Genomic DNA, 26883 nt, shown 5'->3' with positions numbered 1-26883 from the left:
ACGATAAAGGCCCCAGGACGCTTCCCTGAGCAACACCACGAGCACGCAACAGAAATAACAAACACCAGACTCGACTCTTCTTTAACCTATTAAGGTTTAAAACCTCAGAGCTCAACGTAACAGGCCCAAGATTTATCCTGTAAATGCAACTTAAACCAGCAGGGGGCGCTGCTCTGTCAGAAAACACCAACACGGCTAACATCAAGTTTAATCCAGTAAGTTTGTGTAAACTTGTGATATCCATGACGATAAGACAGAGAATATTACACAAACAAACCATTTCAAAAGCTCATCACCAAACCACACCAGCGCTCACCTGTACAGGTGAGAGAAAAGCCACAAACATGACAGCAAAAGCAAAGACATTTTCATGTCTCACATACCTGTTGAGGAGCGGTGGTCAGACACAGACGGCACATGGAAAAAGACAAAGAAACAGAGGTTAGTTTAAATGCAGCACAAATACAAAGAACGTCTCAGAACCAAAGCATGAAAACCTCAGAGCAGCTACGCGACAGCATCTCCACAGTCCAGCGACTCAAACTGTCAGAGAGCCGGCACAGCTCGGATCGCGCCTGACTGACAGCTGAAATCCGGAAACACTCCAACATTCGGAGGTTTTTCAGAAAGTGTGCGGTGAGCGTGCTGCAGTCTCAAACCACACACACACACACACACACACACTGAGGTGTTAAATGTATGCAGCTGGTGTTTCTGCAGCCTGTCAGGGCGCCGTGTCTCTCTGACACTTACACTGCTGAAACACCGAAACGCCGGCCATCACCGACTCTGCAGGACAGGACGAGGGCGTGTTCGCGGCTCTGAGGCTCAGAGCAGCGGTTTCCCTCACTGCACAGGTAAACCGCTTCATATGTAAGTTCATCGAGTCACACAGCCATAAACTAACGTCTGACCACCTTATTATAACAATCAATCACAAAAAATAACATCTGACAGGTTATTGATGCTGCAGCTCAGCTTCACGCCGTACACATGTAACGAGCTCCACCTCTGGGATCTCTCATGTTGTTCCTCACGCAGGCCGCTCTCGCTCTGCAGGCCTACAAACGTGTTGCCATGGCCAGTGGTTGCTAAGGACAAATGAGTATTCCCTGACTAGTTGATGAGTTTTATTTTGAAGGTGAACAGCTTCCATTTCTGGCTTCTGGTTGGTGTGTTTTGCACACAGGTCTGAGTCCTCCATGCAGTCACATCAATCACACGCAGCTCCGTCTTTCAGACCAGTGTAGGGTCACCGGCTCTTCTCTACCCCCCCAGCAGAGGCGGGGCTACACCCTGGACAGGTGGCCAGCCTGTCACAGGGCTAACACAGAGGGACACACACCTGTGGTCATTCTAGTTTAGGACCAGAGTCCTGCAGTTTTCTCCATTCATTAGTGTAAGCAAGCCTGCTGCTGTCAGTGTGTGTTAGTGCTGACAGTGTACGGCCGGGAATTTTATCCATTTCTGTTTACAACAGAACCATTAAATCCAGAACGAGTTCCTCACCAGGATCTACTCTGAAACACTACAGGAGCTGTAACATCTTCACTCGCTTCCTGTCCAAGCTCCTCGTTTATTCACACCATGAAACTCAAACTCACAGAAGTCTGTGGGGATGCAGGCCTGTGCACATGAGCCGCTCTTATTAAAAGCCATACCTGATGTTTGTAGCCGTATATGATCAAACAGTCTAACTGTGACTGTTCTGATGAAGCTGAGCGCCTCAAACAGCTGATTGAGCTGCACCCCCCATCTGCTGCTCAAAGATGCTCACTGACAGGAAAACAACAGAGCCAATGAGCCTAACAGCCATCACTGCAGCACTGTGTGTGATGATGACTGGCATCATGCTAATGAAGCTGACAGAGAAGCTAATGAAGGATGGAGTTTAGAACAAGGAGACGTGTCATTCCCAGCTCCACCTGTCGGGGGCGTGCTTTAGCCCAAACCAACCCTCTGAAGCTCGCCTAGCAGTGGAGGTGGGAGTCAAAGTCAGTCAGTGTGAGTCGTCCCTGTTCAGTGAGTGTTTTTCTCCAACACACCAACACTGAAAGCTGCCGTCACACAGAGCCAGGCTGCGGTTGTTAAAAACACATTCTTCCCCATCACTGCCAACGATAAACGCTGAGCAGCTTCCCGACCAGCCGAGCACGAGGATGTCACACTCTTACTTCCTCCAAACAGCTAAATTCACTCTGCGTTTCAGCTGAGGTCACATGACGAGCGTCAGCCGATGATTAAAGTCAGCACGGCAGCCAAAACGCGGCCTCCTCCTCCTCCAGGCGTCTGCATGAAACACTCAGGCTCACAGAGTTTTTTCTGCTCTTGGCTGTGTGTGATGTCACAGAGACAGGATATAGCCAGCCAATCAGAACAAAGCTATCAAAGCTATCACCTCCTGCTCCTGCTGTTACCATGGAAACAGTGGCAGACGATGAGCTGCACTAAGGGCAGTCATATGAAGAAGGATTATTCTGAACTGTGTGTGTGGTTTCAAACAGACAACTGACCCTGACGGACTCACAGAGACGCTGCTAATCAGAACCAAACTAAAACAAAGCTGAGCTGAGAGGAGGAGGAGTAGGTGGAGGAGGAGGTGGAGGTCCAAACTATAAAGTCAAAGCAGCGTTTCTCCTCCTCGTGCCGTCTGTGTGTGATCACAGGAAACAAAGACATGAAGAAGAAGCAGCGAGTCAGTGCTCACCTGCACAGCTGATCCAGAAACGGATCAATAAATCAGCTTTCTGCTGCGGGTCTGAGGTCTGCTGCTCCTCAGCAAATTAATCCTTAAGTCTCTGATCTGCTTTCCAGTAGAGCTGGGCGATATGAGATTTTTTCATATCACGATATGTTTTTTTCATTTCAGGCGATAACGATATCTATCACGATATAAGCCAAATAACTATATTTGTAAGATTTAAATGTGCCGTTGCTCACAAGTAAAATGTGAAATAATCAGCAGCTTGTTTTTATTTAAATATTCATTTCCCATAATAAGTTCAACAGGGTAGATGTACTTAAGGAACATGAGACTTTTTCAGATAAATAAAGGCAAATATTGCAAACTACACAAAAGGCAGCCGCTAAAGCGTTTAAGTTTCAAAATAGAACAAACGAAACAGACTAAATTGTCAATTCCACTTAGAAACAAAATATTAATTCTAAAAATAAATCTTAGTTTGTTTACAGAAGAACAGACAAAACTGACTAACTTTTGTCAATATCAAATAAACTGAGAACTAAAAGGAAATTCTCAATCTCTCCTTGTTGTATAGCTGAGCTTTTCAAACAGTTTTAACAGTTACTTTAGTCTGACAAAAGCCGAATGACGAATCAGTGCTTCCAGTCAGAGACCGAGGCTACGTCCACACGTACACGGGTATTTTTGAAAACGGAGATTTTCCGTTTTCGTTTTAAAAAATAATCCCGTCCACACATAAAGGCAGAAATGAAGGAAAACGCTGCTATGAACACGTGGCAGGTGGCGCTAGATTCCTCCATTACCCGCTGGCTGCTTCCCAAACAAACACACGTGCGGCTTGGCACTTGTGCTGTACGTAACAAGTCACACGACGTGACGCTGCGGCTGTGATTGGTTCGGCTCTGCGCTGCTTAATTTGGATTGGCTGACCTTTTTTTTTTTTTTTTTTTTTTAAGAGGACAAGAGCGGCGAGGTCTATCGCGATAGCTTAATTTCTCTATCGAGTAAAAGTTATCTCGCGATACATATCGTTATCATTCTATCGCCCAGCTCTACTTTCCAGTAAAACCTTCTTCAGGTAAGAACACCTGTTTAAGCTGGTTGATGGAGTCTGACCTCTCTCCTGAGCTTGAATCTGCTCTTCCAGCAGGAAATGACTGGCTCTGATTGCACAGCTCCATCGTTTTGGCTTTCCTCGGTGTGTGCAGGTGTGTTTAAAGCTCTGTGCCGATGCTGGATTAACCCTATTATTCCAACATGCTCACATCTGAAAACTGCCTCTGTCTGCCCTCCAGCTTCTCCTCCTAGTTACCATGGAAACAGTTCTTGTTATTGTCAAAGGAGCTTGCAAAGAAAAGCGTCTGGACTTCTTTAAGTTGCTTGAAGACGTTTCACCTCCCATCCGAGAAGCTTCTTCAGTTCTAAGGACTCTCCACCATTTGACCTTAGAACTGAAGAAGCTTCTCGGATGGGAGGTGAAACGTCTTCAAGCAACTTAAAGAAGTCCAGACGCTTTTCTTTGCAAGCTCCTTTGACTACGATGACCTGGATGACTGAGAACCTTCACAGACATAGTTCTTGTTATTGATATTTTGTACTTATGAAACGGTAAATAAAGCTTCCCTGAATCTGAATGACACACTGAGCCCGGTCCCCAGAACGGGACTAACGCACCCCCCCGGGTCCTCCGGTCTCATGTTGAGCACCCTCCACATTGCAGCCCCATCGGCGTCGTCTCAGGAATAGATGAAGGAAAACTCCCCTGGAGGCAACATTCCTCACGGCTCCGGGACGAAGCGGAGCCAATCACAAAGAAGAAAAGGCCGAGGATAAGCTGCTGCTCCGCCCCTTTAAGGGATAAATACCGGGATTCTGGAAAATCTGGAAAACTGCCTGGAAACATCTCAGAGGATGGCCGGGGGGTGGGGGGGTGGGGCTCAGAGTCTGAAACGTCACAGATAAATCAGCTGACTTTTACAGATGCTTTCTCACCGAGGACGCGCCGGGGGGGGGGGGGGGGGGTGCTGAGGGTCCACTTAAGCTAATTAATGGATCACCGTGCACATGCAGTGAGCGTGCACGTTGTGTTTTAAGGGGGCTTAAGTCTTCATCCATTAGACAAATGAAGGGTGGGAGCCTAATGGCAGCCACACACTCAGACACACACACACACACACACAGTAATTTGTCTTGTGGACTCATCAGGACTTTTAACGTGATCGCGGTCTCTGAGGACAAAGTCAGATAAAATACGATAAATATGCAATCACATCCAAGGCAGGACAAACTCCTCTTCGCTGTGTTTCTGGAAGGCTGTGTGAGTTTGGTGTGGTTTGAAGTGTGTGTGTGTGTTGTGACGGATGAAGAACAGTGTCTCAGCATCCTCAGGTTTGTGTCTGTGCTGCTGAATACAGACGTTATGATGTTCAACCAACCCTCACAGTTTTACTAGCGCTTGGAAAAAGCTTTACTTTTTAATATTAACACTCGATTTTATATCATTTCACTTTCAATGTGAAATAAAATGGTGTAGTGCCCCCGTGCCCCCCTTTGGACTCATCCCTGCCCACGTAAAACATGGCGTCAGCGAGCTGTGCCATTCAAACACGTTTGTGTTTAAACTATCATGTGAAACATTCAATGTTAGATGATCCCAGATCAACACAGCACAGTTATTCCTGCAGCCCGTCTGTGACACGTTCACGGAAACGAGAATCAGATTGGCTCTGTGACCTCGCCGCGTCTGAAACGCTCCCAGAGCCCATAAGTTTCTCTCTCAGGCTCGGCAGCAGAACAAGCTCGCGGCAAATTTTCAGCTTTTTCCATCTGATTGAAATATTGGCCCTTGTGATTAACCCCGCTGATATCCGAGAGGATTCCAGCTACCCACAACTCACTGCTGTAAGGGCGTGACGGCCCGGAGGAGCCTGATCTCTAATAAACGTGACGCGTACATCGTCTCTGTGCTGGAATAAGCCTGACGTGTAATCCTGTTTCAGGATGCTGCGCGGGGGGAGTCGACTTTTCTCAGCATCATATTTAGACCACTGAACTCACACGCACACACATGCACGTACGCACACTCACACACGCGCACACACACTGACAAACGCATCAGGAGCAGCACCAGGTTCAGCACCAGGTTCAGCACCTTAACCACGGACACTTTGGCACGCAGGCCGGAGCAGCCAGGGATCGAAACAGCGAGATCAGAGCGGTTTAATCAAGCGCTCGGCGAGTACCTGTGGGCGATCTTTGAAACGCCGCCGCCCCGTCCAAAGCGTGCCGGCATCAAATCCGGCTGATTCCTTGAAAAAAAACTCAATCAGTTCTTTTCCAGCTCATCTCACTGAGTTAGCTAAACCAGGCGTGCTGCGTTTACCTGTCGAGTCCAACACGACTACAATTACCCGAAGCTTCTGATAGGAGCTGCTCGTAACATGTGCATAGGTGTGCGTACGTACAGGTGTGTGTGTGTGCAGGCCATATTGTTGGCTGATGCTGGCTGAAAGGAAGCGAGGCTCTGCGCTGAGATTTCACAGCCTGATTTTGTTTTGTGATCTTTCAGAATATCCTGCAGCGACACTCTCACATCCACGCACTTTAAATAAAATCCACATTTCTGTCTTTGAGGCGATATCTGCCTGTGTCCCGTCACCTCAACGAGGCAGCAGCTTCTGCTTTGTTCCTGTATCCAGACTTAACATTGGACAGAACGCCTCGTGCTAACACGCCGACACACTCCATCAGTCTAATTCACTTCAGACCCTCGAAGGAAACTTCACTGCAGGAGCTGCGTGAAACCTCCACCGAGGCCTCCCTGACAAAATGAGAACGGTTACTCCCACACAAGCGTTTAGCTCCCAGAGTCTGGAGTTCCTCCTCAGCTCCGGTTTCTGCGTCAGACAGGAAGCACAAATTTTTATTTATATATTTATTTATTTATAAGTGACTTATGTATGTATGTATGTATATATATGTATATATTGTACTATTCTTAGTTAGCGTATTGTCTGTCTTGTCTTAATGTTGGTTTAAAATGGAGCACTGTAACAAAAAATAATTTCCCCCAGGGATCAATAAAGTATTCTGATTCTGATTCTGATTTGGGACACGGTGAAAAAACAAATGAACAGCACCCGTTTAAAGTGGGCCGGCTCCAGGCAAGCCGCCAGAGATCAGTCGCCAGAAGTCAGCCCCGGAGGTCAGCCGCCATCCTCCGTCCAAGCACCCCACCCCGCTTCATCGGAGGGTGACGGAGCAGACACGTGATGGAAACCAGGTCAAACACAGAGACACAGATTTACACCTTAGGAAGGAAAAACAGGCCGAAGTGGGACAGAGAGCACAGACACACCAAAACCTTTCAGGGGAAAGCTTCACACCTCCGCTTCTCTGCAAGAGAATAGAATAGAATAGAATAGAATAGAATAGAATAGAATAGCCCTTTATTGTCACTGTACAGGTGCAATGAAATTATAGGTGCTGTGCAGGAATGACAAATAAACACAAACACTGAGGGGAACAAAGACGAGACTGACTACACAGTGAGGCTCTAACCTGGACGACCTCACACTGAGGTCAGAGTGGACAGGAAGGACATGACCTTTGACCTCCTCAGATCGTCACAGCTCACAACATGCCAGGGTTAACCTTACGTCATCATCAAACACCAGAAACACGAGTGCAAACGGCGACCTCGGCTAACACTAACGTTTAGTTAGCGGTTACCATAGCGCCCGCTGCTGTTTCTACTTTCAGTTTGAAGTCGTGCAGACACCCTCACACCTCAAACACCAACACAACACAACACCGCAAACACCAACACAACACAACACCGCAAACACCAACACAACACAACACCGCAAACACCAACATCGCAAACACCAACACAAAACAACAGCAACACAACACCGCAAACACCACAAACACCAACAAACACCACAAACACCAACACAACAACTCAAACACCGCAAACACCAACACAACAACTCAAACACCGCAAACACCAACACAACAACTCAAACACCACAAACACCAACACAACACCGCAAACACCACAAACACCAACACAACAACGCAAACACCAACACAACACCGCAAACACCAACACAACAACTCAAACACCGCAAACACCAACAAACACCAACACAACAACTCAAACACCACAAACACCAACACAACAACTCAAACACCGCAAACACCAACACAACACCGCAAACACCAACACAACAACTCAAACACCACAAACACTAACACAACACCGCAAACACCAACACAACAACTCAAACACCGCAAACACCAACACAACAACACAACACCTCAAACACCGCAAACACCAACACAAAACAACAGCAACACAACACCGCAAACACCAACACAACAACTCAAACACCACAAACACCAACACAACACCGCAAACACCAACACAACAACTCAAACACCGCAAACACCAACACAACAACTCAAACACCGCAAACACCAACACAACAACACAACACCTCAAACACCGCAAACACCAACACAAAACAACAGCAACACAACACCGCAAACACCACAAACACCAACAAACACCACAAACACCAACACAACAACTCAAACACCACAAACACCAACACAACAACTCAAACACCACAAACACCAACACAACACCGCAAACACCAACACAACACAACACCGCAAACACCAACATCGCAAACACCAACACAAAACAACAGCAACACAACACCGCAAACACCACAAACACCAACAAACACCACCAACACAACACAACACCTCAAACACCGCAAACACCAACACAACAGCAACACAACACCGCAAACACCGCAAACACCACAAACACCAACACAACACCGCAAACACCAACACAACAACTCAAACACCGCAAACACCAACACAACACCTCAAACACCACAAACACCAACACAACACCGCAAACACCAACACAACACCTCAAACACCACAAACACCAACACAACACCGCAAACACCAACACAACACCTCAAACACCACAAACACCAACACAACAACTCAAACACCGCAAACACCAACACAACTCAAACACCGCAAACACCAACACAACAACACAACACCTCAAACACCGCAAACACCAACACAAAACAACACCAACACAACAACTCAAACACCGCAAACACCAACACAACTCAAACACCGCAAACACCAACACAACAACACAACACCTCAAACACCGCAAACACCAACACAAAACAACAGCAACACAACACCGCAAACACCAACACAACAACTCAAACACCAACACAACAACTCAAACACCACAAACACCAACACAACACCGCAAACACCAACACAACACCTCAAACACCACAAACACCAACACAACAACTCAAACACCGCAAACACCAACACAACTCAAACACCGCAAACACCAACACAACAACTCAAACACCGCAAACACCAACACAACACCACAAACACCAACAAACACCAACACAACAACTCAAACACCACAAACACCAACACAACACCGCAAACACCAACACAACACCTCAAACACCACAAACACCAACACAACAACTCAAACACCGCAAACACCAACACAACTCAAACACCGCAAACACCAACACAACAACACAACACCTCAAACACCGCAAACACCAACACAAAACAACACCAACACAACAACTCAAACACCGCAAACACCAACACAACTCAAACACCGCAAACACCAACACAACAACACAACACCTCAAACACCGCAAACACCAACACAAAACAACAGCAACACAACACCGCAAACACCAACACAACAACTCAAACACCAACACAACAACTCAAACACCACAAACACCAACACAACACCGCAAACACCAACACAACACCTCAAACACCACAAACACCAACACAACAACTCAAACACCGCAAACACCAACACAACTCAAACACCGCAAACACCAACACAACAACACAACACCTCAAACACCGCAAACACCAACACAAAACAACACCAACACAACAACTCAAACACCGCAAACACCAACACAACTCAAACACCGCAAACACCAACACAACAACACAACACCTCAAACACCGCAAACACCAACACAAAACAACAGCAACACAACACCGCAAACACCAACACAACAACTCAAACACCACAAACACTAACACAACACCGCAAACACCAACACAACAACTCAAACACCGCAAACACCAACACAACAACTCAAACACCGCAAACACCAACACAACAACTCAAACACCGCAAACACCAACACAACAACACAACACCTCAAACACAGTAAACACCAACACAACAACTCAAACACCGCAAACACCAACACAACACAACACCGCAAACACCAACACAACAACTCAAACACCGCAAACACCAACACAACAACACAACACCTCAAACACCGCAAACACCAACACAAAACAACAGCAACACAACACCGCAAACACCACAAACACCAACACAACAACTCAAACACCACAAACACCAACACAACAACTCAAACACCGCAAACACCAACACAACAACTCAAACACCACAAACACCAACACAACAACTCAAACACCACAAACACCAACACAACAACTCAAACACCGCAAACACCAACACAACACAACACCACAAACACCAACACAACACCGCAAACACCGCAAACACCAATACAACACAACACCACAAACACCAACACAACACCGCAAACGCCAACAAACACCAACACAACACAACACCACAAACACCAACACAACACCGCAAACGCCAACAAACACCAACACAACACAACCCCACAAACACCAACACAACACCGCAAACGCCAACAAACACCAACACAACTCAAACACCACAAACACCAATACAACACTGCAAACACCACAAACACCAACACAACACAACACCTCAAACACCAACACAAAACAACACCAACACAACACAGCAAACACCACGGCGTGCTACCCCACAACACGCAGCACTGTCTGCTCCAGCTTCATGGCTGCAGAGGGCCAGTCTCAAACCGGTCTCACACTCATACACAAGCGCTTCCTGTACACTGAAGTGGTGTGTACAGGGCGGAGGTAGAAAACTTGTCCCGCTGGTGCTCAGAAAATAACCTGAAGCTGAACGTCCTGAAAACAAAGGAACTCACAAAGGACTTCAGGAGACACAGACAGGTCCACAACTCTCTCATTATAATTGGAGAACAGGTGGAACCTGTCTCCATCCATGAACTGGAGACTCGGCTTCGCACCCTTCATTCACCCATAGCTAGCCAGGCCCCTGTAGCTGGGGAAAGAGGGCGGCTGGGTGATGGTGACGAGGAAGCATAGTCCTAAACAGAAGCCCCAGGTACACCACCAACCCGTTCATGTGTCTAACCGTTTTTCCCCACTCGGCGACACACCCGCCGGGGGTCAAACTCTGGTAATTGGCGATTCTGTTCTCAGACATGTGAAGCTAGAGACACCGGCAACCAGCGTTCCAAAAAGGTATTTATTTTATTTGCAGATGACACAAATTTTTATTGCTCTGGAGAGAATTTGAACGATTTGGTTAAAAACATTTATATTTTGGGAAATGTAAGAGATTCATTAGACCACAAAACAATGCGCATTTTATATTTTTCATTGTTCTTCTCATACTTTAAGTTACTGTGTCGAAGTTTGGGGGAATACATATGAGAATACTACAAAACCTCTAAACTTATTACAGAAGAAAGTGATACGAATGATTCATAATGTTAAATATAGAGAACATACAAATAAATTATTTATAAAATTTATTAAAATTAGGAGATTTAGTGAAACTACGGACACTATTAATTATGTTTAAGGCTAAAAGTAATATTTTGCCTTCTAAGTTACAAAGAGTATTTTTAATGTGTTCGGGGGGAAATTTTATTTTAAGCATCAGCTAGCTAGAACTACACAAAGATTAATGAGGCCAACGGTTACGGGTACGACTGTGGAAGTGTCTTCATTATAATTTACAGAATTGCATAAATTTACATAGTTTTAAAAAGTGTTACATGTATAAAACAATAACTCAATATGAAGAATGTGAATGAAATTGGAGTTAATTGAAAAAGGATCCATTATTTTTTTGCCTCATTTATTTTATTTACTCATCTTTTCTCCTTGTTACTATGTGGAGTGGTATATTCTGATTGTAAATGTGTTGTTAGGACCGGAGATAAATGTTAATGTTAGTTTGTTCCTTGACTTTTGGTGCCCACTTGCAATATAAGTTGGATTGTAGAGAGGGGGCGGGGTTTAATACGAATATTTTCTTCTTCCTGCTGCTTTTCACACATGGTTGCTTTACTGACAGACAGTGTGGTTGGTTTGTCTGAAAGAACTAACTGTGGAAACTGTTGACCAAGTGTGAAATAAATAAATAAATGAAATGAAACAATATAAAGCGCCTTGAGGCGACTGTTGTTGTGATTTGACGCTGTATAAATAACACTGAAATGAATTGACCCACAACACCATCCCCCTGGTAACGAAGGCCCAGCAGCTGCACTTCCTCTGTGTCCTGAGGAAGAAGCTGTAGTGGTAAGACTACACACCTTTGGAGCGCAGACCCTTACTGGATTCAGTAAGGGGCCTGGCTAGACCCCCCATGCTAAAACCAAGTCCTAAAATGGCCTCCAGCCTGTCCGCAGCTCGGACACAAGCATTTCACTACTATGGGGTGGATGACTGAATGTAGTGTAAAGCGCCTCTATACAAATGCAGGCCATTTACTACATGTTGTACTCTGTATGATTGTGTATGTGACAATTAAAGCTTGCTTGAAGAATAACCTGGTATAACCAGCTGCTGCTGGCCTTCTACCTCCTCAGTGGAGCACCAACCACCAGGCATGCCTGCCTGGTGCTCAGGGGCCATGACTGACAGCAGGAAGGCTGTAGCCACGTGACCCTGGTAAGGACAGACACAGTCATACACCATCGGAGGCACGAGGGGTCATGAGGTTTAGAGCCTTTTTCCAGCCAGGCAGATAAAGACAGGAGGGACCGAGGAGGAGGTCCAATCTTTTTACATTTAATCCAAAGACAGACATGCAGCCCCACCCCCAACAACACCACCACCACCACCTGCTCACACACACACAGGATTAATCCTGCAGCCATTCAAAGTCCCACAATCGAGGACACGTCCACAGCAACAGTTTTATTGCCTCAAACCAGCAGGAAACAGACTTCATGAGCTGGCTTATCAAAATGAAACAAAAACACAAACAAAAGCAAAACCTTACTTCACAGGAGGTCAGGGGTCAAAGGTCAGAGGTCACCACGTAATCACAGAAATCCTGACTAACATAAAACACGCTGAGAAACAGATCGAATTCATGAGTGAAGGAGGGGAAGGGACCATCATCCATCATAACTGGAGATTTTCCTGCTGACACAGTCATCCTGGAGCCGGCGTTCCCAGTCAGCTGACCCCCAACATTTCGCTCTAACTGGGTCATTTCCTCAGCACCGCGAGTCGAGCCAGGCTTTGAGAGCACTGTCAGTGCTGTTGTGATTGGGGGCTGGGAGTCTCAGGCCCTCAGCAAGACAAAGATCAGATAATCGCTGCTGGCCTTAATCCCTGAGCAGAGAGAGGAGCCTTTATCTGCCAGCAGCAGAAAGGTAGAAGTATGGGAGGAAGACTTCCTGAGACTCGCTCCGAGATTCCTATGCTGACGTCCTCTGTGTCAGCAATAACTCACATTACTGGGAACGGTGTCACCGAAACATCAGTACAACGAGTACACACACACACACACGGACACACCTCCTCTCTGTAATCGATGATCGATCTCCACAGACTGAAGCTAACCGGTCGTTCCTCCTGTTGGGATCGGAGCACAAACGTAAACAGAGCCATATGTTGTTTGGGATTGGCTCCATCAGATAAATGCTGACTGCATACTGTGCAGTGATTGGTTAAGTCTGCTCCGTGTCACGGTCACTTATCACCTCTGGGGTGATGAGACTGGGGTTCTCATTGGGCCCAAAACATCAATAAGTAATAATTGGCGTGAGTGGGGATTACTTCCTGGGTGGTCCAGGTATTAGCCAGTTCCCATTCTTCCATGATCGAGTGCTTTCGGCTGAGACGTCCCGGCTCATTAATCAACAAAAGTCTCAGTCGAAGCTTCTCTTGATCGAGCGTTTCCAGCTTCACTGCAGCAGAAACGTCAAGTCTGCTCAACGCCGGACGTCAGGAATTAACATGTGACAAAACGCGTCCCAGCACCCCCGTAGGAGGGCGGTGTGAAACCGATTCCATCAGTGATTGCTGAGCGTTCTGTGACCTGTCAGATGAAGGAGCTGCTTGGCATCAGTTACTCCATCGCACTGACACCAGGAAGAGGAGGAGGAAGAGGAGGGAAGCGAAGCAGCATTTGGTGTTTTGGTTGCAGAGGAGTGTTTTTATGTGGCAGCATGCAAAGTGAGACTTTAAGCTGTCAGTAAAACCAAAATTTGGCAAAAAACAAACTCCAAACTGTCTTATTGGCGGGTCAGCTTGGCTTCCGGTCCCTGCACGGCTCTTTAGGAGTGAGTTCTGCAAACGAACGCAGCGCTGCAGCGAGCCATCATCTGCTCCGTCAAACACAAACATTTCCCCGTCACAGCGTCTGTCTGAGAGGAGCGTGGGGTTCGGGTCAAAGACCCCGAGCACCGCCATAACAATGAAGCCATGAATCGGCCCCGCGTCTGTGTCGCTGTGACGTGGAAACCTGCAGGACTCATCACCACAGGTTAGGGTTAACTTCTTATTGTGTGGCACAATCCAAATGTCCCCACCATCCACATTTTCCAACCTCACCGCTTCACTCAAACGTCCCCACAAAATGCTTTTTAAAAAACTGTCTTGAATGACATTTTTGTGAATGAGCCGATGAGTTTCTGTAGTTTCACAAACGCTCCCGTGTGAAGCAGCGCTGTCCTCGCCGACCGACACTGAACAAACCCTTTCAGAGATTTATGCAGCCGCACACACAAACCTGACGGCGTGAGCACGAGATCAAAACGCCGCTGATCGACTTCACACATCAAACTTTTATATTTTCCTATCAGGTCCCCACAAATCCTGGTTTTACGTCAGTGGAACAGCTGTCTACAAACATTTGGACACTTTTAAACAGTGCGTCTTAAAATTTGAACCTTTGCACAAAAACCGTCGAGAAACATCCAAAAAAAAAGCCCAACTTCCTCACCGCGCTTGGATCTCTTCAAATATCCCGACTGTCAGTCGCAGCTTTGCTTTCCAAAGAAATTCCGACTTTGATAACAACGTCCAGACTGCAGCTCAGTGGAAAAAACGAGTTCTTGTGTTCCACAAACATCCTTTGAACGAACTTCCAGACGTTTCACTCGGATATCTCAGCCCTCATCCATCAGCAGCTCCGAGCAGATTTCCTCGCTCACACTGTGACTGTGTGCGGATTTATTATCTGAGGCATGTCGAGGCCTTATCAGCTTCTTTAGAGTACTATCTCATCTGTGTGTGTGTGTGTGTGTGTGTGTGTGTGTGTGTGTGTGTGTGTGTGTGTGTGTGTGTGTGTGTGTGTGTTTTCAAGTTCAAGCAGGCCTTTAACCTCCAGTTTTCCCGTGGGATCTCTGCACTGCCTCGAGGCAAACACACACACACCCTGAGGCACATTTACTCTGCACATCCTCCAGTGTTTACTCATTAATTCTTACAGCGGTTTGTTATCGTCACACACACACACACACACACACACACACACACACACACACACACACACGTTCAGTAAAACAAAGTCAAATCTGCAGCATGTATCTCTCTTCAAGGGAACAGACTACTTCCTGTACTCGGTTCTTTAAGCCTGTTTCTGTGTATGCAGAGGTCAGAGGTCAGAGGTCAACACAATGACATAAATGAAAGTTGTTTCTGACCATGACTGCAGTTTTATTTCCTGCAACGCACGGAAGACCTCACAAGGACCACAGGAGTACACGTATGACAGGACACGTCTGTATTCATGTGATGTCACAGGTCAGAGGTCATCTGGCAAGAGTCAGCGAGATTAAAGCTCCACACACTCCTGTGTGACTATCAGCTGATCATGTTATTAATGACACACACACAGTAACACCCTGCATGTCCCTGTGCAGCTCCAGCAGCAGCTTCATTAAAGACATTAGTACACACAGGTTAACTTACCTCGAATTCAGGTGGTCCAATCACGAGCAGCTTCTCGGCAGAGCCAATCAGAGCACAGAAAGGCCCAAATCCAGGTAGTAGAAGTCCAGATCCAGATGTAGTCCTGACTAATCCTGATCTGCTGAGACACAGTGGGAGAGAGGAGGCGGTCAGGCCTTTCGTCTTCATCCAGGTGCATTGTGGGAGGGGCGCAGGTGTCCCTGAGACCTGGACACCGGCAGATCTGACCACAGCCGGCCGGAGGGTTCAGGTCCAGAGAGAGAGGAGGGCTCGATCCCTGCTCCAGTCAGGATATCTCTGACTCACACTCCTCTAACAACACAGCCGGATCAGATTTGCTCCAGTTTTATGTTTTCCGTGAACTCCGTCTCATTCATCCACCTTTCCATACCTGAGCCGGGACATACCTGGAAGCACTGTGGGACACTCGGAAAAAGCAAAGACATGAAAACTGCTTCAGAAAAACCTGCACACACAAAGGACCAACAACATCATCCAACCACCAAGCCTCTAAACGAGCTACACCCTCCAGCAGAGAACCAACCAGAGAAGCAGGAGGAGCAGGAAGCCGGGGCGTTCCCAGACCTGGTTCCACCTGGAAAGGTGAGTCCAATAAAGCCGAGAGTCCGACAGGAGCAGGCGTCTGACTGGCTGTAGATACACGTGAAGCTCAAACGGAGAAGAATATGGAAACCAATCTGACCAGTTAACATAAAAACCACCAGTTCACCTGGAGCTGAGCGCTCAACACCTGCACTGTGGCCTTCTGCACATGCTCAGTGCTGTCTGCGGTCCACAGGTGTTACCTTCAGGTGAGTTTGTTGGGTTTTTTGCAATGCCACGAGTGACCACTGGGAGCAGCAGGACCACGGCTAAAACAGCAGGATACAATATCAGTGCCGCCGGAATGTGACCTTTGACCCTCTCTGACAATTACAACTCATAACTGTAATTCATAGTAGTAACTTCGGAATGTGTGTTTGTTTAGCTGATATCCGTCCATGTAAATGAGGTCACATGTCAGCTGTCCTGCCTTTATGCTCAGTCTCTGCTGCGGTGACCTTTCACCTCTGACACAAGCAGCAGAGACGACCGCAGCAGTCAGCAGTCCTCTGCAGCACAGGCTGATAACACCCGCCCTCAGTAATCCTGGATGCTGAGACAGCTTCAGCACAGGAAAGAGGAGCAGCGTGGGATCTGACACTTCCTGTTGGTGAATCCGAGCTTCGACACGCAGACTTTGGACTTTCACTCAAATGGATCCTCAGGAAAACGAGCATCAGCGGAAGAACTCTTGGACATATATGAATAGACGTGAGCTTTACTGACAGTGAGAGAGGAGATGAGTCCATTATCCTGATGAAGACCCTCCGTTAGCGGGATGATCTAACTCGGGGCCACATTAGTGACTCTCTCACATCTCTGGCTGCTCCGGGCCTCCGGAGGCAGCGAGAGGTCCAGATGTGGATGGATGCGATGCCGGGATCAGCAGAGGGAGCGTGGAGGTCTGCCGCAGCCGTCGTGGAAATAAAAGAGATGTGAGCACTGAGCCTCCGAGCGGCGAGCACGGGAGGTGAGTTATGGGCGGCGACAGCCGACAGGTCTGAGCAAATGAGCCGAAAAGAGAGACGAGTTCAGACGGAGCACGAGGCGGCGAGGGAGAAAATTAAAGGAGGAGAGAAATGAGGGGAGGACGGCAGAAAATAATGAAAGAGCAGATCCTGCAGCGGTGACGCGCAGCCACGGGGAGTGCGCTCAAGTCCCTGCGTCATGCAAACTCTGCAGTCAGATTTGATTGTGATTTGTTTGCCGGCGTTCGGTGGGAGGAATCAGCCGGAGCGCTCCCACTTCTGTTTGTTCTGCACCAGGTTTCCCGGGAAAAAGACGTCCTGCTGGCTGCACATCAAACAGACAAAAGCCAACGATCCCACAGAACGCTAATCAGAACACACACAGGAAGTGATTTCCTCCACAAGCAACAAAAGCACCACGCGAGGAGGACGCCATCGAGCGCGGAGATGCTCCAACCACCGACCTGTCGGTGTCGGTGCTGAGCCCCACACAGCTCGTTACAGTCCTGTGCTGTTACTCACACGCACGCTCACGTCCTCCTCGCCATCAGCCAGTGCCCCGGCGCAGGTAACCTCCTGCCTCGATCACGGGGAGTATTCCCAGCAGTGGGAGCTCTGGGAGAAGTTCATGTGCAGGAATAGCTTCACGGAAGCACATCACACATCCGGGAGTGTGACAGCAGTCCACACTCACACTAAAGGACTCTTCAAAATCATACGTGATAGAAAAAGTTCCCATAATTCCTCTCTGCTTTAGTGCTGCTTATGGGTAAAGTGCTGGTGTGCTGCAGTGTTTCACACAGGCCGGGTCTAATCCGGAGCGCTTCACGCTCGCTCTCTCTCTGCAGCCTCGCCGGGTTAATAAGTGTAAATCTTCCAGCAGGGAAACCGCCACATCTGTCACAGCTGGTGCCTGATACAGATCCTGATACTGCAGCGGGTTCATGCACCCTGCACATGCAGCAGCTTTAAATCTGACCGCTCACCTTCAGCCTGTGTGTGTGTGTGATGATGCAGCCGGGCGGAGAGAGCTGCTCTAAGCCGGATAAATTCATAAACAGTGTTTCAGCGCCGCTTCAGAACGACTCTGAAAACAGCGAGCGGCGACTCGCTCCAAAGCTGCTCGCTGTGTCTGCTCTCTGTCCGTTTAGCTTCACCCAACCTCACCTGACCTCACGCTCCAACCCAGCAGTAAAGGAAACAGAAACAAATGTAGAGAACAGGCTTCAGGTCAGTGCCCTGGGACAAAACATGCTTCTGCGTCCGTAGGTTAATTAATATTAACGATTACTGATCACAGCAGATCGACAGGACGCCACTCACTCATGGCTCCGCTGAGAAAAACGGAGAGGAACTAAAAACCAAACTGCTGCAGCCTCAAACTCATACCAGGAAAATTTATGGTGATGGAAAACAAACGAATACTAATGAAATGAATTCATTGAATCTATGAATCATTTATTCATGCAAACACAAAGAACATCGTCTCCATCCTTTCACTGAAACAAGCACTGGGTGCAACAAAGTAACAAATTACTGTAAACACATTACATTTTTCAGGAAGGCAGTAACAGTAACTGTACTAAGTTATGTCCTTACAAAGGTTCTTTGGTGATCTGCACGCTAAGCTAGCCGAGAACCCAGAGTGATGATCCAGTGCATGCAGACTCCAGTCCTGCAGCCAGAGCCCGATTTCGGTCAGCGACGCTGTGACTGTGCAGCAGGATAAACACGGAAACACGTCTCCTGCCTGCAAAGTTGTGTGGCGCGTTCATCTTTTGTTAATAAGATTATAACGTTTCCTCTTCCTGTCTCATGGCGAGCGCTCTGCCAGTGCTGGGCGGAGTCTTGTGTTGAAGTGTGGGTTTCACCGGCCGCTAGCATCTCCTCACCAAGTGGTAGCCTGATTAGACTAGCGCTGTGTTTTTAGATGCTAAATGATCATTGGGCGCTGACGTCCTCGCCATCAGACGTGATTGTTGGACACATAAACATGCGACATCACTCCATCAATCGCACTCTGATATTACACTTGTTCACATGATGTTTTATTTACACGGCACAGATATTCTTCTGTGTTTTGGGTCGTTACAAGCTGACCTGAGGTCAGCTGATAAAACATAAAGACCATCTCAGTGTTTGAACTGAAAGCCTCATTACCCGTGAACAAACACGTCTCTGTTTCCTGCAGCAAAACCAGGTAATCTGCTGCCTATTAACACAGCATTACCAAAAACTGGGCTAATCCACCCATTGTTCTGTGTGCGCATGTGTGTGTGTGTGTGTGTCTTTGTGTTTTGTGCAGTCTGAATGACGGGGAAAAGGTCACCGGATGAATCTGCTGGATCAAACGGATAAAGACACAACAAAAAGTGCAGGAGGCGACCAATGAAAGGCCACCTAACACACACACACACACACTCAGAGACACACAAAGAAGCACACACAGCTGGAGTGTGAAACACGCTGCAGCCATCCTGCACATGCCTGGCAGCGGGTAGATCCTGGTAGCCTGGAGGTCAGCCAACACACACACACACACACACACACACACACACACACACACACACACACACACACACGTCAGCCTGATGGTTTCCTGCTTTCGGAGCCTCCTACGCCCCTCACTGTGAACGGTGAGCCAAGAAAACGTGGAAACAGATGCCGATGGCGTTCCTTCAGAGCGCGGTGGCGGCTCTGACCTCGGGTGCTTCAAATTCCTTCACTTTGAGAGGAAACTGTTTTTCCTCCACAGCAGAGTCGTCATCGACAGCTGGAATCTACGGTGGCCTTAAACCCACGTTTAAGGAAACAAAGACAAAAACGCTGCAAAAGCCCAAAACAGAACGGAGCTGTTTCTGGGGACACAATAACGGGACGGACCAGCTGTAGGGGTCACACAAGCTGTGTCCCAAAACGTCGGATGCATCCTTCGGAGGACCCGCCTTCGCGGTCTACGTTGGCCGGGTCCTTCGAAGACCGAGAAGGCCGGAAGTGTGAGGCTGTGAAATGTGACGGTCTCGCCTTCAGATCTGCGTCACCGCTGTGTCGGTGGGGTTTACTAAACTCGCCGTCTGCTCCTTGCTGTCTAAAATATAACAGGACACTGGAGTAAACTCTTCACCGTCTCACACTCTGACGTTTATTCAGCTGTGTGATCCCGGAGGAACCCACTCGATGGATTAATAAAGTTTAATTTAATCTAATAAACTAATAACTTTGATGTGAGCCAAACCGTCTGAAAACGATGAAGCCGGGGGGGTCCGCTGCTCTCGCCGGCTCGAGTGACCCTTGAACCCCCCGGCTCGCTATCGAGCTGGTGGGTCACAGACGTCTCCGAAAACGTCGGCGCACTTTTGCAAATATGCGATAAACCGAGCAGATATTTGAAGTTTACACAGATTCTCGCCTGAAAATATGTTAAAGGTTTATTTTGTGACCCAGAAAGAATAATAAGAGTAATTTTAAAACTTAGTAGCGGCCGCCATTGTTGGAAACTGGAGTTTGGCTGGGCCGTGCTATGAATTCTGGAATATGGTGGGCCGCGAAGGACACACCCGACCCATCCTTCAAATCCGGGGAAATGAAGGACGCATTTGAAGGAGCCGACGAATTGTGCCAGCCTTCGTCGCGTCGATGTGACGTAATCGGCCTTCAAATGCGGCCTCGGGAGGATGCAGCCGACGTTTTGGGACACAGCTACAGACTCGGAGGTGTGTTTTTGTCACTCATGTAACCGCAGATGCATGTTTGCTATCGCCTGTTTACTGTTAGGCCCTGGTCCGTCACGTTAATGTCTCCTCAGAAACGCTTCTGTTGTGCTTTATTTACCTTCTGTGGCGTTTTTCTTTAAGTTGCAGTGGGTTTGGCCTCTCAGGACAACCAGAGGAAACGTGCCGGAGGACGCCACGGTCGCTCAGCAGTGAATTACAACATGCCGCCATTGCCGAGGCGCATGCGCCGACAGCTGCAGATTAAGTAACACAGCCGCTGTGATCGGGTTCTCTGATGTGAGGGAGCTGCTGATACAGCTCAAACTATCCGCCTCTGAAAGCGAAGCGCAGCTGAGGAGCCATCGCTACCCTCGCCACTCCTGTGACTGCTTCCTGTTCAGTGACATCACAGAACTCCATGAAAAAGACAGACAGGCCCAAACTTTCATCCGAGGACACCGTCGCTGTTCTGCAGTAAAACAAATAAGAACTGCACATGCACGGCAGCGTTTCAGGGTTTCCTGGAGCGTGACCACACCTGGGCCAAGTATGGACAGAGTCTGTGTGAGCACAGGTGGGTGTGGCCTGTGCCTCTGATGGACAGAAAGGAAAAACGCTGATTTTCCATCAGCAGAAACCCCAAAAAGCAAAAACCTGGGATCATTAGCGTCCGCTCTCGAGTGTGTCACATGACCGACTTTTGCTAGGTCTCTCTGGAAACAGGAAATAAATATCCTACTGTTATAACTAATGTCACCTGAAACTTTGAGCCTGCGTGAGCGAACCTTTAAATCTCCTTCTGCAGTCTGGCTGAAGCCTCAGAGGAAACGCACAGGAAGCATGAAGCTGTCAGAAACAGGCTGTCATTGGCTCCCGCGGACCGCCGCTGTCTTCATCTCCTTCTTTATGGTCTCCTGATCTCCCCCGCCGCACGTAAAGGTCAGACAAACGAAATCACAGAGAAGCAGCGGGACACGCGCTGAGGTCGGCCGCCGCTCACTCCAAAGAAATTTCACCTGTCTTCATCTCTGAGGTTCAATTTACCCGCAACCTGAGCGAGGGGGAGGGGTCTGTGCAGGCGAGCAGAACCAGTACAATAACATAAGTAGGAGGAGAAGCAGGGGGAGGAGGTGTGTGAGAGCACAGATAGACAGAACACAAAAACACACACACGACCCGGAGCCGGACATCGCGACCCGGAGCCGGACATCGCGACCCGGGCTCAGACCCGCAGAGAACGAGACAATTCTGAGGACGTGCTACAGAATGACGCTTGGTCAGCGTCTGATACGCAGCCAACACGCGCACTCACAGCATCCGCTGCACATACCTAGAACAGGGCGACGACCAAAAATATTTATCACCATATACATTGGAAAATTTGCGATAACGATGTAACTGACACGAGACAAAATACTTTACAACTCCACAACTTTATTAGTGCAAAAACAAAACATCAATCAGAATCAGAATCAGAATCAGAATGGGTTTATTGCCAGATGTTGAGGTTTACAACATTAGGAATTTGCTGCGGTGCTTCAGTGCAAACAATAAGAATTAAAGTGCTATGTAGAAAGAAAGATATGTGCATGAGATATACATGAGATATATACATGAGAATAAGAATTAAGAGTGCTACGTAGAAAGATATATACATGAGTGCAGGTGGTGATCAGTGCCAGACATGAAATGATGCAGTGACACAGCGTAGGGTCATGTGTTAGTGGCGGGGACAGTCATGTGGTTATTGTTCATGTGTCCAACAGCAGAGGGGAAGAAACTGTTCTTGTGGCGAGAGGTTCTGGTGCGAATGGACCGGAGCCTCCTGCCTGAGGGGAGCAGGTCAAACAGACTGTGTCCAGGGTGAGAAGGGTCAGCTGAGATCCGGGCTGCACGCCGCAGTGTCTTGGAGGTGTACAGGTCCTGCAGAGATGGGAGTCTGCAGCCAATCACCTTCTCAGCAGAGCGCACAACACACTGCAGTCTCTGTTTGTCCCTGATAGTGGCTCCAGCGTACCACACGGTGATGGAGGAGGTGAGGATGGACTCGATGATTGCAGTGTAGAATTGCATCATCGTCCGTGTTGGCAGGTTGAATTTCTTCAGCTGCCTCAGGAAGTACATCCTCTGCTGGGCTTTCTTGATGACGGAGGTGATGGTGGGCTCCCACTTCAGGTCCTGGGTGATGGTGGTACCCAGGAAGCGGAATGAGTCCACAGAGGTGATGGGGGTGTCAGTCAGGATGATGGGGGGGAGTGGGGCTGTGTGCTTCCTGAAGTCCACAATAATCTCCACTGTCTTCTGGGCATTCAGCACCAGGTTGTTGTGGCTGCACCAAGACACCAGACGTTCAACCTCCCTCCTGTAGGCAGACTCATCCCCGTCAGAGATGAGCCCAATGACGGTGGTGTCATCTGCGAACTTGATTAGCTTGACAGACTGGTGGGTGGAGGTGCAGCAGTTGGTGTACAGGGAGAAGAGCAGAGGAGAAAGAACACAGCCCTGAGGGGAGCCGGTGCTGATGGTCCGGGAGTCCGAGACATTCTTCCCCAGCCTCACGTGCTGCTTCCTGTCCGTCAGGAAGTCAGTGATCCACCGGCAGATGGGATCAGGCACATTCATCTGGGAAAGCTTGCCTCGGAGATGGTCTGGAAGGATGGTGTTGAAGGCAGAGCTGAAGTCCACAAACAGGATCCTGGCGTAGGTTCCTGGGGAGTCCAGATGCTGCAGGATGAAGTGTAGGGCCATGTTGATGGCGTCGTCTACAGACCTGTTGGCTCTATATGCAAACTGCAGGGGGTCCAGGAGGGGGGCCGTGAGGGTCTTGAGATGGGAGAGAACTAGGCGCTCAAATGACTTCATGACCACAGATGTCAGAGCCACGGGTCTGTAGTCATTTAGTCCAGTGATCCTAGGTTTCTTGGGGACAGGGATTATGGTAGAGGACTTGAAGCAGGCAGGCACATGACATGCCTGCAGTGAGGAGTTGAAGATGCCAGAAAACACTGGGGCCAGCTCGTTTGCACAGTGTCTGAGGGTGGCAGGAGACACACCGTCTGGGCCGGGAGCTTTCCGAGCATTCAGACTCTTAAACTGCTTCCTCACATCTGCTTCATGAATATGAAGAGTTGTGGTCGGAGGAGGTGGTGTGAAATCCTCTTTTGTGTGGGGTGAGGAGGGGGGTGTTGTAGGTGAACAGTTTGAAGGTGGTGATGGCTCTATGGAGGGGGGAGAGGTGGGGGAATGAGTGTCCAAAGTGCCTCTATTGTTGGGGTCGTTGGAGGTGTGAAGGCTGCCTGATGGCTCGTCAAAACGACAGTAGAAGTCGTTAAGGGTGTTGGCTAAGAGCAAGTCATCAGTGGAGTGGGGGGTTTTAGGCTTGTAGTTGGTGATATTCCTAAAACCTTTCCACACAGAGGCCGAGTCATTCTCTGAGATCTGCTGCTGCATCTTCTCAGAGTGCTGATGTTTGGCAATGTCCACTTCCTTAGTGAACCTGTACTTGGCCTCTCTGTAGCAGTCCCTGTCTCCGCTTCTGAACGCCTTACTCTTTTCCAGCCACAGCTTTTTGAGTTTAGGAGTAAACCAGGGTTTGTCATTGTTATAACTCACCCTGGTGCGTGATGGCACAATGCTGTCCTCACAGAAGTGGATATAGGAGGTGACAGTGTCCGTAAACTCGTCCAAGCTGTTAGAAGCAGCCTTCAATGTGTCCCAGTCTGTAGACTCCAAACACGTGCGAAGCTCCTCCACAGCCTCGTTGCTCCACAGTTTTTTGGTCCTCACGACAGGTTTGGAGAGCTTCAGCCTCTGTCTGTACGCGGGGATTAGGTGGATCATGACGTGATCAGAAAGTCCGAGTGAAGCGCGCGGCACCGCGCGATAGGCCCCGCTGATCGTGCTGTAGCAGTGGTCCAATGTCCTCTCCTCTCTGGTCGGGCATTTAATATACTGCTTGTATTTCAGAAGCTCATGGCTCAGATTGGCTTTGTTAAAGTCCCCAAGAGCAATGATGAGAGAGTCCGGGAATGTCCGCTCCGTGTGGAGAATCTGCTCCGCGAGTGCGCACTGAGCTGCTCGCGCATCCGCGTCTGGCGGGATGTAAACAGCGGCCAGGATGAATGAAGCAAACTCCCGCGGAGAATAAAACGGTTTGCAGTGAATAAAAAGATATTCCAGAGAGGGAGAGCAGTGCTGAGCAATCACTGTTACATCTGTGCACCAGCCACTATTGATGTAGAAGCAGACACCTCCACCTTTGGTTTTACCGGAGAGAGCGGCCTGCCGGTCCGCGCGCAGCAGATGAAAGCCCTCCAGCTTGAGCGCGCAGTCCGGGATGTCCTCACTGAGCCACGACTCCGTAAAACATAAGACACAGGAGGAGGCAAAGTCTCTGTTCATGCTTCTCATCAGGGCCAGTTCGTCTATCTTATTCCAGAGTGAGCGTACATTAGAAAGGAAGATCCCAGGAAGGGCCGTTCTCAGTCCGCGTTTCCTCAAACGCACGAGTACGCCGGCTCGCTTACCTCTCTTTCGACGTCTCACTTTCCTGATCAGAGTCAGCAGTAAATCTGCCGCAGATGCGACAAATATTGGAAATAAATCCACAGGCGTTGTAGTCCTGCAGTTAAGGAGCTCTTCTCTGGTGTAAGAATATCCAGAGGAGTTCCCAGACACAGAAGAAATGCACAAAAACAAGACAAAAGTAACGCACTGAAGCACCAGGGCGACCATCCGCGGCGCCATCTTGGATACAATGTATTTTAACTTAAACAAGCAGCTGTTTCTTATGTGCATTAAAATAAATATAAAAATGTAACAGTGCAAACTCCTCGCTGACAGTTTAACCAAAAGGCGTTTCCAGTGGAAACTGGCCGACACATCCTCAGCATAACCATGTATAACATCCACAAAACTTAAAAAGAGGTTATACACACACAACACGGTAATATTATGTTGAAGCACAGCACGTATCACTCCGCGAGGATACATAAGGCACACGGGATTATAAGGGGCTCTATCGACTTTCAGAAAAATCAAAGGATGATTTTAAGTGCGCCGTATTTTCCAAACAACACGGTAATAACGACGGCCCGCTAGCATGCGCTACCAGAAATAGTGCTTTGTTGTGTATCTGAGGGTCGAAAGCTAAACCAGTTCCACACCAGTGAAGCTGCAGCATTTTTACAAACCAGTCCAGGTTCATCGTTTCACTCAACGATCCGCTTTCGCTCTTCTCGTTCTGCGTCGCCTCCATGTGCGTATGAAAACAAAGGCACTGCGCATGCGCATTTTACCCATATTCTATCGCAATATTTCATTTTCCTATCATTGCCCAACATGACACCGGTGTTACCATGAACGGTATGATATAGCCCCGCCCTACCTCCACCTGTGGTCATGAGGAATAAACCACTAGATTCTGAGAGTGGCTTCCACATTTCTGAGACCACAATCACATAACAGCGTCCACAGCTGCAGACTTCCTGTGCCACAGGGGGCGCTCTCAGCCACAGTGAAAGCAGCTCTCTGGAAAACTTGAAGTTTTCATGAAGTTTCTGGCGGAGACAGCAGAGCCGGGCGCCATCGAGAGAGCACGTCCTGCCCAATCAGCACTCAGCAGCAGAAGACATGCTCAGGAAGTATAGCACAGCGATGAAGGGCATCGCCTCCACCCTGCTGCGCAAACACCACTCCATGTTTAACTTCAACTGACGACACG

General features: G+C 48.3%; 1 protein-coding gene across 3 annotated transcripts in view; it reads right to left on the bottom strand.

The window, feature by feature from the left end:
• LOC146609071 (semaphorin-6D-like) overlaps nt 1-26883 on the bottom strand; it is a 98492-nt gene that overhangs the window by 67295 nt on the left and 4314 nt on the right. Inside the window, exon 2 of one of the 3 annotated variants that reach the window (XM_085346799.1) lies at nt 15878-15995. The exons of 1 other annotated variant lie outside the window; for it this stretch is intronic. The gene's annotated coding sequence lies outside the window, so the exon portion shown is untranslated. Of the gene's footprint in view, nt 1-15877; nt 16500-26883 lie in introns of those variants that run through there. One more of the 3 variants, XM_085346800.1, reaches the window with a different exon arrangement.

The sequence above is a fragment of the Diplotaxodon limnothrissa genome, linkage group LG22, assembly GCF_057381915.1.
Source record: "Diplotaxodon limnothrissa isolate DT_005_m linkage group LG22, D_limnothrissa_male_GT1.1, whole genome shotgun sequence".
Classification (NCBI taxonomy): domain Eukaryota; kingdom Metazoa; phylum Chordata; class Actinopteri; order Cichliformes; family Cichlidae; genus Diplotaxodon; species Diplotaxodon limnothrissa.
This window is presented reverse-complemented; position numbering and strand designations above follow the sequence as displayed.